At 47.7% G+C, this 14482-nt stretch overlaps 5 non-coding genes across 5 annotated transcripts; all 5 read right to left on the reverse strand.

The window, feature by feature from the left end:
* Window positions 1-1100: 1100 nt before the first annotated feature.
* On the reverse strand, window positions 1101-1172 carry trnam-cau (transfer RNA methionine (anticodon CAU)). The gene has a single exon. It is a non-coding gene; the product is annotated as a tRNA-Met (tRNA).
* A 392-nt stretch (window positions 1173-1564) lies between these two features.
* Window positions 1565-1646, reverse strand: trnas-uga (transfer RNA serine (anticodon UGA)). The gene has a single exon. It is a non-coding gene; the product is annotated as a tRNA-Ser (tRNA).
* Window positions 1647-2628: 982 nt separating this feature from the next.
* trnaa-agc (transfer RNA alanine (anticodon AGC)) lies at window positions 2629-2700 on the reverse strand. Its single transcript has one exon. It is a non-coding gene; the product is annotated as a tRNA-Ala (tRNA).
* A 742-nt stretch (window positions 2701-3442) lies between these two features.
* On the reverse strand, window positions 3443-3514 carry trnae-cuc (transfer RNA glutamic acid (anticodon CUC)). Its single transcript has one exon. It is a non-coding gene; the product is annotated as a tRNA-Glu (tRNA).
* Window positions 3515-6244: 2730 nt separating this feature from the next.
* Window positions 6245-6326, reverse strand: trnas-uga (transfer RNA serine (anticodon UGA)). The gene has a single exon. It is a non-coding gene; the product is annotated as a tRNA-Ser (tRNA).
* Between the last annotated feature and the right edge of the window lie 8156 nt (window positions 6327-14482).

Consider the following 14482-nt stretch of genomic DNA (forward strand, 5'->3'; position numbering starts at 1 on the left):
AAGGGACCTCACGTTACCCATGACTACGGCGGGAACCGACTTCCTGTTTGTCCCTCTCTTCTCTCTGAGTTTACGTCCAGCCTGTCTGCTTCGTTGCGTTTTCCTTAGGATGTCCGCCGGGATAACGTGACGATCTCCGGGTAAGACGACTGTTCTCCGCAGTTTCATTAGTTCCTCCTTTGTGTAAACGCGGTACGGCGCCGGCCGGGGGGCGGGGCCGGAGCCGGGGGACTCAGAGCCAAGACACGATGAAAACACTCAATCCAGCCGAATAAAGTCAAAACAAGTTATTTTAAAGCGATTCCAGTGCGTGTCCCGATCGTTCATGAAGTTCCTCTTTCATATAAACGTGTATATAAGCGTGTACCGACAACACGCCGTACTTTGGCGGCGGCCGGAGGGCGCGGGGGGGCTAGCTCGGAGCTAGCTCACATCACAACAACACGACGAAAAACGCTCAAATCCAGCTGAAAAAAGTCAAAAACAGTTGAATTAAAAACGATTCCAGCGCGTGTCCCTATCGTACAGTAAAATAGAAAAAATGTACTAACTATATTTACAAAATATAGGAGATGAAGCACAATAAGTGTGAGAAAAAAGAGAGAGCGTTTACACCGGGCTGCTAGCTGTACCAGCGCCTTATGGCGTATAAAGAAGGCCTCATTGATGCTTGAGAGTTAAGGAACAGTTCTGTATGTAATAGATATAAGCCCATTCCACGTGCAACAAGTCTAGTGATTAGTATTTTCCTTGTGGCTCAGCCTATTAGACCATGGACCTGAAATCCACAATCCCGGATTTTGGAGGCTAGTATCCTGTGCATATTGCTTATGGGGTTATGTACCCATAATAGACTCAAATTGCTTCAAAATGTCTAATCATGGGTCTTTTTTGACCTACATCTTCTTTCACTACTCAGCTATCCTTTTCCCCAAAAAAGAAATAACAATGTAGGATGGATAAAAGAAATGTGCTGCTAGATTCAAAGCAAATGTGGAACTGGGAGCTTGCGCTGAAGATCGGCTTCCATCATCCAACACATTACTGACTAGCTTGGTTAATTTGGATTGACAATGGCAATAATGCAAGAAAAAACATTCTAGCAGAGGATGGTTTCGATCCATCGACCTCTGGGTTATGGGCCCAGCACGCTTCCGCTGCGCCACTCTGCTGAATGGTTATGATCATGGGACTCAAACCCACAATCCCTGGTTCAAGAGGCCAGTGCGTAATGCCCATGGGGCTGTATACGTCTAATAGACTCAAATCGCTTCAAAATATGAAATCTAATTTTAAAGGAATGTGGAACTGGGATCTTGCTACGAAAGACTGTGCTCTAACACTGAGCTACATAACCATCTCTTGTCTGTCATGATTATTGTCCAAGCGAGACCTGGAGTCAACACTTTTCACTTTGTGCCATCAACATATTGAATGGAGATGCAGGGGATTGAAACAAGGATTTCATAAATGCCCTCGTTCTGAAAGAAAGGCTCCGAAATTAAACATCAGCAAACATGCTGGTTTATAGAATAGAACCTCAAAATCTGTGCTGCTAAACACACGTTGCTGACAGGACTCGAACCTGCGCGGGGAAACCCCAATGGATTTCAAGTCCATCGCCTTAACCTCTCGGCCACAACAACAATATACATCAAAACTGTGTTTAAGAAAGTGGAAATTATCCACATTATTTTCTGAAACTAGCGCAATTACATTACCAGATTTAACTCTCCATGAATTCATGGAGACAGCATGTTTTACTAAACATTCTAAGCTCAGGTTTGGCGAGACATACCCATACTGGAAGTTGGGAATGTTGCCCAGGCTGCCTCGGCGAGAACTAGAAATTCTAACCCCTAGACCATATGAGAAATATAAAGATCAAGTGTAACAGATTGAATTGTAACATAAGCCTCATTGATGTTTGAGAGGTTAAAGAACAGTGCATAGTTGGGTCACCAGCTTTTAAGCAAGCATTTTTAATATCTAAATGTGCTTGGTTCTGCATGTCATGGAGAGAAGCACATAGCTCGGGATTTGTATCTTTCTTTTGGTTCAGCCAAATAGAGCCAGGTCTTGATTTTTAATACAGTTTTTTTTTAATGGGGTAGGAAGCACTATCAAGCAGCTCTGAGTTTGTGTTGTCCCGCCCCAGAAAATCTGGCTGAGTGCTCTAAGGAGCTAGATTTAAGTTCCAGTCCCTGTGAAGGGATGCTTTCAAGTACAACCGCTGCTACGTTGCATGGAACAGCTAAAGGTTGATTACTGCATATTGCACGCTGCATCCTAAATGGATGGGATTTTTCAATGTCTCTCTTAACAACCCACAGCGTGTCTTATTCATACTGTGGATTCAAGTCTTCCAAAAGGCTGACCACAATGTTCCCATGCCAGGAGTTGAACCCAGGCCACCTGAATGGGCCACTTTGTCTCACCTTCCTGCAGGTAGTGTGGATGGATGAAATAATATTGTTTGAATTTTATAAGTGCTACAAGGTTCAAAGGTAATGCGGGACTGGGAGCTTGCACTGAATCACCACATGTGCTGATTTGAAATATTTAAGTGAAGGTCTCTAAAATTCACTGCAGTGTAATCTGGCCATTAGCAAAGACTACAGTGTCACCTGGAGATGCTGGGGATTGAACCCAAGACCTCGTACATGCTAAGCATTCGCTCTACCACTGAGCTACACCCCCTTCCTTATCAATGCCTTAAAATGATAGAATGGACAAAAACAGAACAGATAGAATAGAATCAACAGAAACAGTGACCAGATAGGCAATTCAATTCTTCATTTTTTTTTGTTTATTCCAATTTGACTGGTTGTGACACAAAGGTTTGTCCCATTGTTACTTTACTTACATGTGCGTCACTTTTTGTGTGTTACAGTAACTTTTTTGGCCTGATCACCCAGTCCACAAGTGTTCCTGTACCTATATATTTACAAATCAAGCACTGTTAAGCAGGTGGCATCCTTTGCTGGTCAGGGGGAAGAGAAAGGTATGTTTCCAGCAGGGTTCTAAGAAATATGAAGCAATGCCAATGGATTTTTTGCCCATCAGCTTGACCACCTGGCCACCACAATACTGCATCTTTGGAAAATTACAGTGAAAGCTTTAGACCAATAAAAAAATCAAGATATGCTTGTCCAGTCAAGAATTGCTGGAAAACATGACTGATCCCAAATGAAGTAAAGTATGCGCTCTACCGCTGACCCACTTTGTCTAGAAATGCTCCAAAAAGAAACACCAACCAACCTGCTAGTCTATAGATGCATAGAAAAGCTGAAGGTTGATTACAAACTTCCGCATGCTGCGCCCAAATTGATGCCAAGTTTCTATGCCTCTCTTCACCTCCGTCCAGCTTGAAAGTACTCGTAACCACGGTGAGTCTTGTACATAATGTGGCTACAAGTATTCCAGAAGGACAGACCAGATATTCCCATACCGGGAGTTGAACCCGGGCCACCTGAATGAGAGCCAGGAATCCTAACCGCTAGACCATATGGGAAGGATTTGAGAAGGTAAGAGCTAATTTAATGGTAAAAAAGATAAGATAAGATAAGATGAGATGAGATGAGATGAGATGAGATAAGATAAGATAATAAGATAAATACATAAATACCATTGCATGTGATCACAACAGTAATTGCACATGAATATGTGTCATGAAGGCACATAGATTGCACATGAATTTCACAGTAATTGCACATGAATTGCACATGGATTCCAACAGCAATTGCACATATGACGGAATTGCACATCAGTATTAGGTTAGGTCAATATTGCGAGTGTTCAGGACTAACAGTGTTTGTTATAAAGTCTGACAGCAGCAGGAAGGAAAGACCTACGAAACCTTTCCCTCACACAGCGAGGGTGGATTAGTCTCTCACTGAAGCTGCTCTCCAGAGTTGACATAGTGTCCTGCAGGGGATGACACTCATGGTCCAGCATAGATGTGAATCTAGCCAGGACCCTCGTGTCCCCCACCTCCTGCACCGAGTCCAGAGCACAGCCCAGGACGGAGCTGGACTTCTCGATGACTTTGTCCAGCCTCTTCCTCTCCCTCTCTGTGATGCTGCTGCTCCAGCAGGCCACACCGTACAGGAGGGCTGATGCCACCACAGAGTCGTAGAAGGTCTTCAGGAGTGGCCCTGTCACTCCAAAAGACCTGAGTCTCCTCAGGAGGTAGAGCCGACTCTGGCTCTTCCTGTACAGTGCGTCTGTGTTATGAGTCCAGTCCAGTTTGTGGTTCAGATCAACACCCAGGTACTTGTATGAGTCCATTCTCTCAATGTCCCGTCCCTGGATGTTCACTGGTAAGGGGGCAGTGGGGTGGCGTCTGCGGAAATCCACCACCATTTCCTTGGTCTTCCCCGCGTTGATGAGGTGGTTCCGCTGACACCAGTCCACAAAGTCCTGCGCCAGTCCTCTGTACTCCGCGTCATCTTCGTCCGTGATGAGTCCGATAATGGCAGAGTCATCAGAGAACTTCTGCAGGACACAGCTGTCCGTGTCATGTCTGAAGTCTGCAGTGTAAAGGGTGAAGAGAAAGGGCGCGAGGACAGTGCCCTGGGGCGCCCCCACACTGCAGGTCCGAGTGTCAGACACACAATCCCGTGCTCTCACAAACTGTAAATCCTCTGGGACCGCATGAGGCTCGCTATTTCCGTCATTTTATTTTGAAGGGACCTCACGTTACCCATGACTACGGCGGGAACCGACTTCCTGTTTGTCCCTCTCTTCTCTCTGAGTTTACGTCCAGCCTGTCTGCTTCGTTGCGTTTTCCTTAGGATGTCCGCCGGGATAACGTGACGATCTCCGGGTAAGACGACTGTTCTCCGCAGTTTCATTAGTTCCTCCTTTGTGTAAACGCGGTACGGCGCCGGCCGGGGGGCGGGGCCGGAGCCGGGGGACTCAGAGCCAAGACACATCGCCACGACACGACGAAAACACTCAATCCAGCCGAATAAAGTCAAAACAAGTTATTTTAAAGCGATTCCAGTGCGTGTCCCGATCGTTCATGAAGTTCCTCTTTCATATAAACGTGTATATAAGCGTGTACCGACAACACGCCGTACTTTGGCGGCGGCCGGAGGGCGCGGGGGGGCTAGCTCGGATGAAAAACGCTCAAATCCAGCCGAAAAAAGTCAAAAACAGTTGAATTAAAAACGATTCCAGCGCGTGTCCCTATCGTACAGTAAAATAGAAAAAATGTACTAACTATATTTACAAAATATAGGAGATGAAGCACAATAAGTGTGAGAAAAAAGAGAGAGCGTTTACACCGGGCTGCTAGCTGCACCAGCGCCTTATGACGTATAAAGAAGGCCTCATTGATGCTTGAGAGTTAAGGAACAGTTCTGTATGTAATAGATATAAGCCCATTCCACGTGCAACAAGTCTAGTGATTAGTATTTTCCTTGTGGCTCAGCCTATTAGACCATGGACCTGAAATCCACAATCCCGGATTTTGGAGGCTAGTATCCTGTGCATATTGCTTATGGGGTTATGTACCCATAATAGACTCAAATTGCTTCAAAATGTCTAATCATGGGTCTTTTTTGACCTACATCTTCTTTCACTACTCAGCTATCCTTTTCCCCAAAAAAGAAATAACAATGTAGGATGGATAAAAGAAATGTGCTGCTAGATTCAAAGCAAATGTGGAACTGGGAGCTTGCGCTGAAGATCGGCTTCCATCATCCAACACATTACTGACTAGCTTGGTTAATTTGGATTGACAATGGCAATAATGCAAGTAAAAACATTCTAGCAGAGGATGGTATCGATCCATCGACCTCTGGGTTATGGGCCCAGCACGCTTCCGCTGCGCCACTCTGCTGAATGGTTATGATCATGGGACTCAAACCCACAGTCCCTGGTTCAAGAGGCCAGTGCGTAATGCCCATGGGGCTGTATACGTCTAATAGACTCAAATTGCTTCAAAATATGAAATCTAATTTTAAAGGAATGTGGAACTGGGATCTTGCTACGAAAGACTGTGCTCTAACACTGAGCTACATAACCATCTCTTGTCTGTCATGATTATTGTCCAAGCGAGACCTGGAGTCAACACTTTTCACTTTGTGCCATCAACATATTGAATGGAGATGCAGGGGATTGAAACAAGGATTTCATACATGCCCTCGTTCTGAAGTGAGGCTCCGAAATTAAACATCAGCAAACATGCTGGTTTATAGAATAGAACGAAACCTCAAAATCTGTGCTGCTAAACACACGTTGCTGACAGGACTCGAACCTGCGCGGGGAAACCCCAATGGATTTCAAGTCCATCGCCTTAACCTCTCGGCCACAACAACAATACACATTTGAACTGTGTTTAAGAAAGCGGAAATTATCCACATTATTTTCTGAAACTAGCGCAATTACATTACCAGATTTAACTCTCCATGAATTCATGGAGACAGCATGTTTTACTAAACATTCTAAGCTCAGGTTTGGCGAGACATACCCATACTGGAAGTTGGGAATGTTGCCCAGGCTGCCTCGGCGAGAACTAGAAATTCTAATCCCTAGACCATATGAGAAATATAAAGATCAAGTGTAACAGATTGAATTGTAACATAAGCCTCATTGATGTTTGAGAGGTTAAAGAACAGTGCATAGTTGGGTCACCAGCTTTTAAGCAAGCATTTTTAATATCTAAATGTGCTTGGTTCTGCATGTCATGGAGAGAAGCACATAGCTCGGGATTTGTATCTTTCTTTTGGTTCAGCCAAATAGAGCCAGGTCTTGGTTTTTAATACAGTTTTTTTTAATGGGGTAGGAAGCACTATCAAGCAGCTCTGAGTTTGTGTTGTCCCGCTCCAGAAAATCTGGCTGAGTGCTCTAAGGAGCTAGATTTAAGTTCCAGTCCCTGTGAAGGGATGCTTTCAAGTACAACCGCTGCTACGTTGCATGGAACAGCTAAAGGTTGATTACTGCATATTGCACGCTGCATCCTAAATGGATGGGATTTTTCAATGTCTCTCTTAACAACCCACAGCGTGTCTTATTCATACTGTGGATTCAAGTCTTCCAAAAGGCTGACCACGATGTTCCCATGCCAGGAGTTGAACCCAGGCCACCTGAATGGGCCACTTTGTCTCACCTTCCTGCAGGTAGTGTGGATGGATGAAATAATATTGTTTGAATTTTATAAGTGCTACAAGGTTCAAAGGTAATGCGGGACTGGGAGCTTGCACTGAATCACCACATGTGCTGATTTGAAATATTTAAGTGAAGGTCTCTAAAATTCACTGCAGTGTAATCTGGCCATTAGCAAAGACTACAGTGTCACCTGCTGGGGATTGAACCCAAGACCTCATACATGCTAAGCATGCGCTCTACCACTGAGCTACATCCCCTTCCTTATCAATGCCTTAAAATGATAGACGGATAGATGGACAAAAACAGAACAGATAGAATAGAATCAACAGAAACAGTGACCAGATAGGCAATTCAATTCTTCATTTTTTTTTTGTTTATTCCAATTTGACTGGTTGTGACACAAAGGTTTGTCCCATTGTTACTTTACTTACATGTGCGTCACTTTTTGTGTGTTACAGTAACTTTTTTGGCCTGATCACCCAGTCCACAAGTGTTCCTGTACCTATATATTTACAAATCAAGCACTGTTAAGCATGTGGCATCCTTTGCTGGTCAGGGGGAAGAGAAAGGTATGTTTCCAGCAGGGTTCTAAGAAATATGAAGCAATGCCAATGGATTTTTTGCCCATCAGCTTGACCACCTGGCCACCACAATACTGCATCTTTGGAAAATTACAGTGAAAGCTTGAGACCAATAAAAAAATCAAGATATGCTTGTCCAGTCAAGAATTGCTGGAAAACATGACTGATCCCAAATGAAGCAAAGTATGCGCTCTACCGCTGACCCACTTTGTCTAGAAATGCTCCAAAAAGAAACACCAACCAACCTGCTAGTCTATAGATGCATAGAAAAGCTAAAGGTTAATTACAAACTTCCGCATGCTGCGCCCTAATTGATGCCATGTTTCTATGCCTCTCTTCACCTCCGTCCAGCTTGAATGTAATTGTAACCACAGTGAGTCTTGTACATAATGTAAGCCGGGAGTTGAACCCGGGCCACCTGGATGAGAGCCAGGAATCCAAAACCGCTAGACCATATGGGAAGGATTTGAGAAGGTAAGAGCTAATTTAATGGTAAATAAGATAAGATAAGATAAGATAAGATAAGATAATAAGATAAATACATAAATACCATTGCATGTGATCACAACAGTAATTGCACATGAATATGTGTCATGACGGCACATAGATTGCACATGAATTTCACAGTAATTGCACATGAATTGCACATGGATTCCAACAGCAATTGCACATATGACGGAATTGCACATCAGTATTAGGTTAGGTCAGTATTGCGAGTGTTCAGGACTAACAGTGTTTGTTATAAAGTCTGACAGAAGCAGGAAGGAAAGACCTACGAAACCTTTCCCTCACACAGCGAGGGTGGATTAGTCTCTCACTGAAGCTGCTCTCCAGAGCGGACATAGTGTCCTGCAGGGGATGACACTCATGGTCCAGCATAGATGTGAATCTAGCCAGGACCCTCATGTCCCCCACCTCCTGCACCGAGTCCAGAGCACAGCCCAGGACGGAGCTGGACTTCTTGATGACTTTGTCCAGCCTCTTCCTCTCCCTCTCTGTGATGCTGCTGCTCCAGCAGGCCACACCGTACAGGAGGGCTGATGCCACCACAGAGTCGTAGAAGGTCTTCAGGAGTGGCCCTGTCACTCCAAAAGACCTGAGTCTCCTCAGGAGGTAGAGCCGACTCTGTCTCTTCCTGTACAGTGCGTCTGTGTTATGAGTCCAGTCCAGTTTGTGGTTCAGATCAACACCCAGGTACTTGTATGAGTCCATTCTCTCAATGTCCCGTCCCTGGATGTTTACTGTTTTTTTTTTTTGTTTTTTTTTTATCTTTTATTATCAAAAACATCAAAACAAGTATTTACATATATTTACATGAATGTACAGACAGACATGACACACAAGGGCAGGGGAATGGGATACACAAGGGCAGGGGGAGACGAGACAAAAAATTACAGAAAATCAAACACACAATCATTCTCCAAACATTCTTCAGTGATGGGGGGTGATGCCGTGGTTGGGGTTGATGCCGTGGTTGGGGGGGTTATGCCGGGGTCAGAAGATGATGTCCAGGTTTCCAGAGGGTGTGAGGTGGATCAGGGTGTTGTGGGGGACGAGGTGGGTGATGAACCGGTGCTCTGCTGCCATGTGGAGGTGTCGGAGGTGTGCGGCCAAGAGTCCTTTGAAGATGGGCCAGGGTTCTGCTGTTTTATTGTCACGGAGATGGATGTTCCTGTTGAGATATAATGTGTACCGGCTATGGAGAGGGTTAGTCGGGCGAGATGGGTGTTGGCTACAGAGCGACTCTGTCCGGGACCAAAGAGGAAGAGCCAGGGCTCCTGGTCGTCCCCTCCTAGGGCCGCCGGCAGTGGGAGCCTCCAGGACAGCCTCCGAGCGAGGAGGTCCTGCAGTCGGGACCAGAACGGGCGGACGGCCGGGCAGGTGTACAGCATGTGCTCCAGGGTCTCGGGGGGTCCGTGGCACACGGGGCAGTCCGCAGCGTAGCTGTCGGAAAGAAATGCGTGCAGTGCTGCGGATGTAAAGACGATCCTGTGTCTAAATCTGAAGTCAAAATGACCTACGTTATGTGGGGTGTACCAATTATAGATGTTGGCCCAGATGGTTGCAATGGTGCGTGCGGGGAATGTTAATGACCATTTGTGTTCCGAGGCGGGACGCCTGAGCACTCCCGGCAACAACAACTGATACAGGATGCGGGTGGGTAGGTCTGTGAAAATCCTAAACCTCCCCGTGCTAACAAATACATTAAAATTCAACTTACCTGTCGTGCTCCCCATTTGGCCCAAAGTGCTTCCCCAATGCCTGACCAGATTCCTGTTAAAAATACTTACCATACCACTAATATACTTTTTCCTAAACACTTTACCTGCTAACCTAAAACACTTCCCTATATAATCTACACTAAAATTACCTTTCACGTCAAATACCTTACCTACATATTCCAGCCCAGCCTCCTCCATCGCCCCACTGATCATGCACTCACGCTTCCCGGGGGGAGCGGAGAGCAAGTCAGGGTTATGACGGAGGGGCATGTGCGCGAGACCCTCACCGCTGTCTGGAACCGCCACAGTCAGGGGCCTGAAAGTCCTCCACGCCTCCAAGAGTTCCCTCTCGAAGGGGGGGAGGCCTTCCAGGACCGAAACAGGGGGCAACAAACACAAATTATAAACACCAAACTTACCTAGACTATTAACAAACTCACCTATATAATCCTTCCATGGAGCATCTACCTCAACGTCTAGAAATTTCCGAATTGTTTTCAGCCGGAAGGCCTTCTTCCTTAACTCTAAATCTGCTAACTTTAAACCTCCCTGATCGTACTCACCTATCATAACCTTATGTGCAATAAAGCCCCTCTCACGATTCCACAAAAAGTGGTTTATCACTAACCTTAATTTGTTAGCATAGACCCCCGGCAGGCCGTACACGGAGAGTGCATGGTTCAACATGGACATGCACAAAGAATTTACAACTAAGACTTTACCTTTTAATGTCAGATTACGACGTCTCCAAAAATTCAAGCGCGCTGTAATTTTCTCGCACAAAGGCGACCAAAGTGCAGTACGACACGCCTCCTCGTCTCTGCCCAGGGGGACGCCGAGGACCTTGTAGGAGTCCCCGGCCTCCCGGAGCTGGACAGGGAGAGGAACAGGCGTGACGCTGCCGCAAAATTTAACCGTGGTTTTATCGAAATTTATTTTGGCCCCTGAAGCGAGGCCATAAACATTGAGCACGTGGAGAGAGGCGTTCAGGCTCTCCACGTCTCGGAGGATCAGATTCGTGTCATCTGCGTACTGAAAAATTTTGACTTCCCTACCCGCAGGCGTGGTCAGTCCCCTCACCGCCGCGTCCGCCCGCAACATGGCCGCCAAAGGCTCAGCGGCGATGCTGTAGAGGAGCGACGAGAGGGGACAGCCCTGCCTGACTGATCTTTTTAAGGGGAAAGAGTCAATTAGAAACCCGTTGACTTTGACCTTACTGACCGCAAAGGAATAGATGAGCTGTAGCCAATTAACAAACCGTTCGCCGAAACCTAACTTACCTAATACAGTCCAGAGGAACGAATGCTCAACTCTGTCGAACGCCTTGTTAAAGTCTACACTAACGTGAATACCACCGGTCGCGTGCATCTGCCGAAGGAGATATCTCAGAGACAAAACTATGTCTGAGATGTCCCTCCCGGGGACGCTGTAGGCCTGCGAGGGGTGTATGATGGATCCAATCACACGCTTTAACCTACCTGCTAATACCTTTGCTAAAATTTTATAGACTACGTTCAAAAGGCTAATGGGCCTGTAGTTGGCGAGGCTGCTCCTGTCGCCCTTCTTAAAAAGCAGAGTGACGACACTCATCGCAAAACCATCGCCAACTCTACACTCACTCTCAAAATCCTGATATAATAGGAGTAGGATCGGAGCTAACCTGGAAGCGAAACGCTTGAAAAACTCACAGGTTAGTCCGTCCTCTCCGGGGCTTTTTCCTGTATTTAAACTCTTGACTGCAGCCTCTATCTCCATGAGAGACAGAGGCGCGTCGCACAGCTCCCTATCCTCCCTGCTCAGTTTGCGCTCCAGAGCACCTACAGCCTGGTCTAAAGCCTGCTCTGCCACTCCGTCTGAACTAAAAAGCCTACTATAGAAATCCTGCGCTGTCTCTAAAACCTCACTTACCTCGGAAACAATCTTACCTGTCTTCTCTATCAACTTATCTATGTGCATCTTTCCCTGTGTAGCCTTCTCACAGCCGAAGAAGAACGCTGTCGAGCGTTCTCCTTCGACTGTGTGTCTGGCTTTTGCCCTCAAAATTGCACCCTGACACCTACTTACCTCCAGCTGCTCCAGCTCAGCGCGCACCACCAGGTACTCTGGATCCACAGGGCCAGTGGTGGAAGCTGCGCCCTGGTCCAGGACCTGCAGGCGCTGGCGGAGAGCGGTCTCCCTCCTGGTCGACAGCCACGCCTTGTGTTTGCTGTAATTGACACAGAGCTTTTTAATGCGTGTTTTTGCCGTCGGCCACCAATCGACCACGCTGTCGATCAGCTCCAGCTCCATGTCAAATACATCAAACAAAAAGTCCATTTTCCTACAAAAAGTTTCATCACCGAGGATGGAGCTGTTTAGGACCCACAGTCCTCCATTCCTCGGTGATGAAACTAACCCAAAATAAATATCTAAAGTGGAGTGATCACTCAAGCCTGACCACTTGTAGGAAGCACCACTGACTCTCTGTGCCAGGTCTGAGGAGGCAAAACAGAGGTCAATGCGGGACTGCTTCAGGACGCCCTGCCACCTGGAGAAATCCTTCAGGAAGGGGTGGACGAACCGCCACACCTCCGTCAGGTTCCTGCTGGCGGCTTCTTCCAACAGGGCTGTCCTGGCAGTGCTGTTTTTAAAAGAGTTGTTAATGCCGATGTCTGTCTTGCAAAGTGTTGTATTAAAGTCACCGATTATGATTGTATTGTCGTTTGCAAAGCGAAATATTTTTTTGAAGAATTGCCTCCTCAGACCATCATCGTTCGGGGCGTAGATATTAATTAGTCTGAACTTCACTGTGTCCGTGAAGTCCAGGACCAGGAAGGAGCCCTCTGGGTCGGCGTGTACCAGGGTGGGTTGGCCTAAGACACCAGGCCTCACCACCGTGGCCACATCGCGCGAGCACGCCGTGCCCAGGGCCCAAAATACAGAGCCTACTCCCACGTTCCGCACTCGTTGCGCGTGGCTGACATCCCAATGCGTTTCTTGGATGCAGAGCACGTCCCACTTGGAAAAGTGTAACGCGCTCTGCATCCGCACTGGGCTCCGCAGGCCGCCTGCGTTCCAAGAGGACAAGGAGAACGCCATTAAGAGGAGACTTTGGAGGATACAACCCATCTTTTATTTCGACTTCTTTTTGGCGCCCGTCGCATCTGACTCCCACACTCTTTTTCTGACTTCACGGGTGGAGAAATCCATGAAGTCATCATTAAAAACAGTCTCAAGCTCACCTCGTGGGGCAGAGCTGCGTGTGGAGGATGGTGGGTTGATGGAGCTTTCTGCTGGCGCTTTTGATGTGGCTGGAATGGAGGAGGCGGAGGAGGTGGAGCCGCTCTGAGCAGCAGCGCCCTCTCCATCTCCTGCCACCTGCTTCCTGCGTCTTGTCCCTTTCTTTTCCTTCTTCTCCACCTGTCCCCTCTTACCACCGTCCGACTGGAGCTTGGGATCATCACCCAGCCCTGTGGTGATGTCCCCCCCTTTGGAGGTAAGATGCGGGGCCTGTCCCGCACCCATCCTCCTCCCGGGTTCAGCCTCTGCCTCCACGGGCTTAGGAGTTGGACCCTCACGAGTCCCTTCCCTCTGGTCAGGAGGAGCAGTTTGTCCTGCTCCCACCTTCCCAGACGCCAGCGCTGAGCCGAGCACCATCTCCAGTGCGACGGGCGCCTCCTCGTCTGAGGAGTCAGAGGAGCAAGAGGAGCCGAACACCTCTGGCTCCCCTGACTCCTCCACAGCCTCCTCCTCCAAAACCTCCTCTACTTCGGAGAGAGCAGTTGCGGGCACGTTCTGGGCCACGTCACTGCTCTCTCCTCCAATGGCGTCCTCCCTGTCCTCCCCTCTGTCCTCCCCTCTGTCCTCCTCTCTGTCACCCGCACCACACGGACATAAGTGGCGGAACATGCGGCACTCTCTGCACTTCGGGGCCCACTGCGCGACACACTCGCGCGCGTAATGCCCCTGGCTCCCGCAGTTGCGGCACAGAAAGTCAGGGCACTCCCTCAGAATATGGCCAGGCTGGAGACACCCCCTACACACCCGCACCTGCCTGTCGTGTATTACCCTGAAGTACTCGGGGCCCCCCGCGGTGTCAAACCTGACAGAATACGGTAAGGACTGCACCGTGTCCGTGAACCTTACCCGTACAAACCTGGTGCCGTCCGCCATGTTCGTCCCCGGCCACATTCTCCTCCTCACCTCGGAGACCGCAGAGACCCCCCAGGCGTAGAGCTTGGCCAGGATCTCCTCGTCCTCGATATAAGCCGGCAGCCCCATGAAGGACATGACCAGCTCATCAACCGAGATGTCACGGGCGTGAACCCTGACTCCTCCAATGCAGTACCCATCCAGGAGCCGCTCCTTCGCTTTGGTGGTACTGACGGTTACTTCATATTTGTCCTTTGAGATGAGTCTGCACGCTACTATGGAGCCGCACACCTCCTGAGTTGATTTCAAAAAAGCTAGTGGCGTGATTTGTGCTCCCTCCGTTAGTTCCAATACCACAGTGAGTTCTTTCATAAATTTCATCCTTCTTTCTTTGTTCTTTCTATTATTTACTGATTCTTTCAAACTTTGTCT

The sequence above is a fragment of the Eucyclogobius newberryi genome, unplaced genomic scaffold (assembly GCF_026437365.1).
Source record: "Eucyclogobius newberryi isolate DKJ021-1_F unplaced genomic scaffold, fEucNew1.0.hap1 SCAF_182, whole genome shotgun sequence".
Classification (NCBI taxonomy): Eukaryota; Metazoa; Chordata; class Actinopteri; order Gobiiformes; family Gobiidae; genus Eucyclogobius; species Eucyclogobius newberryi.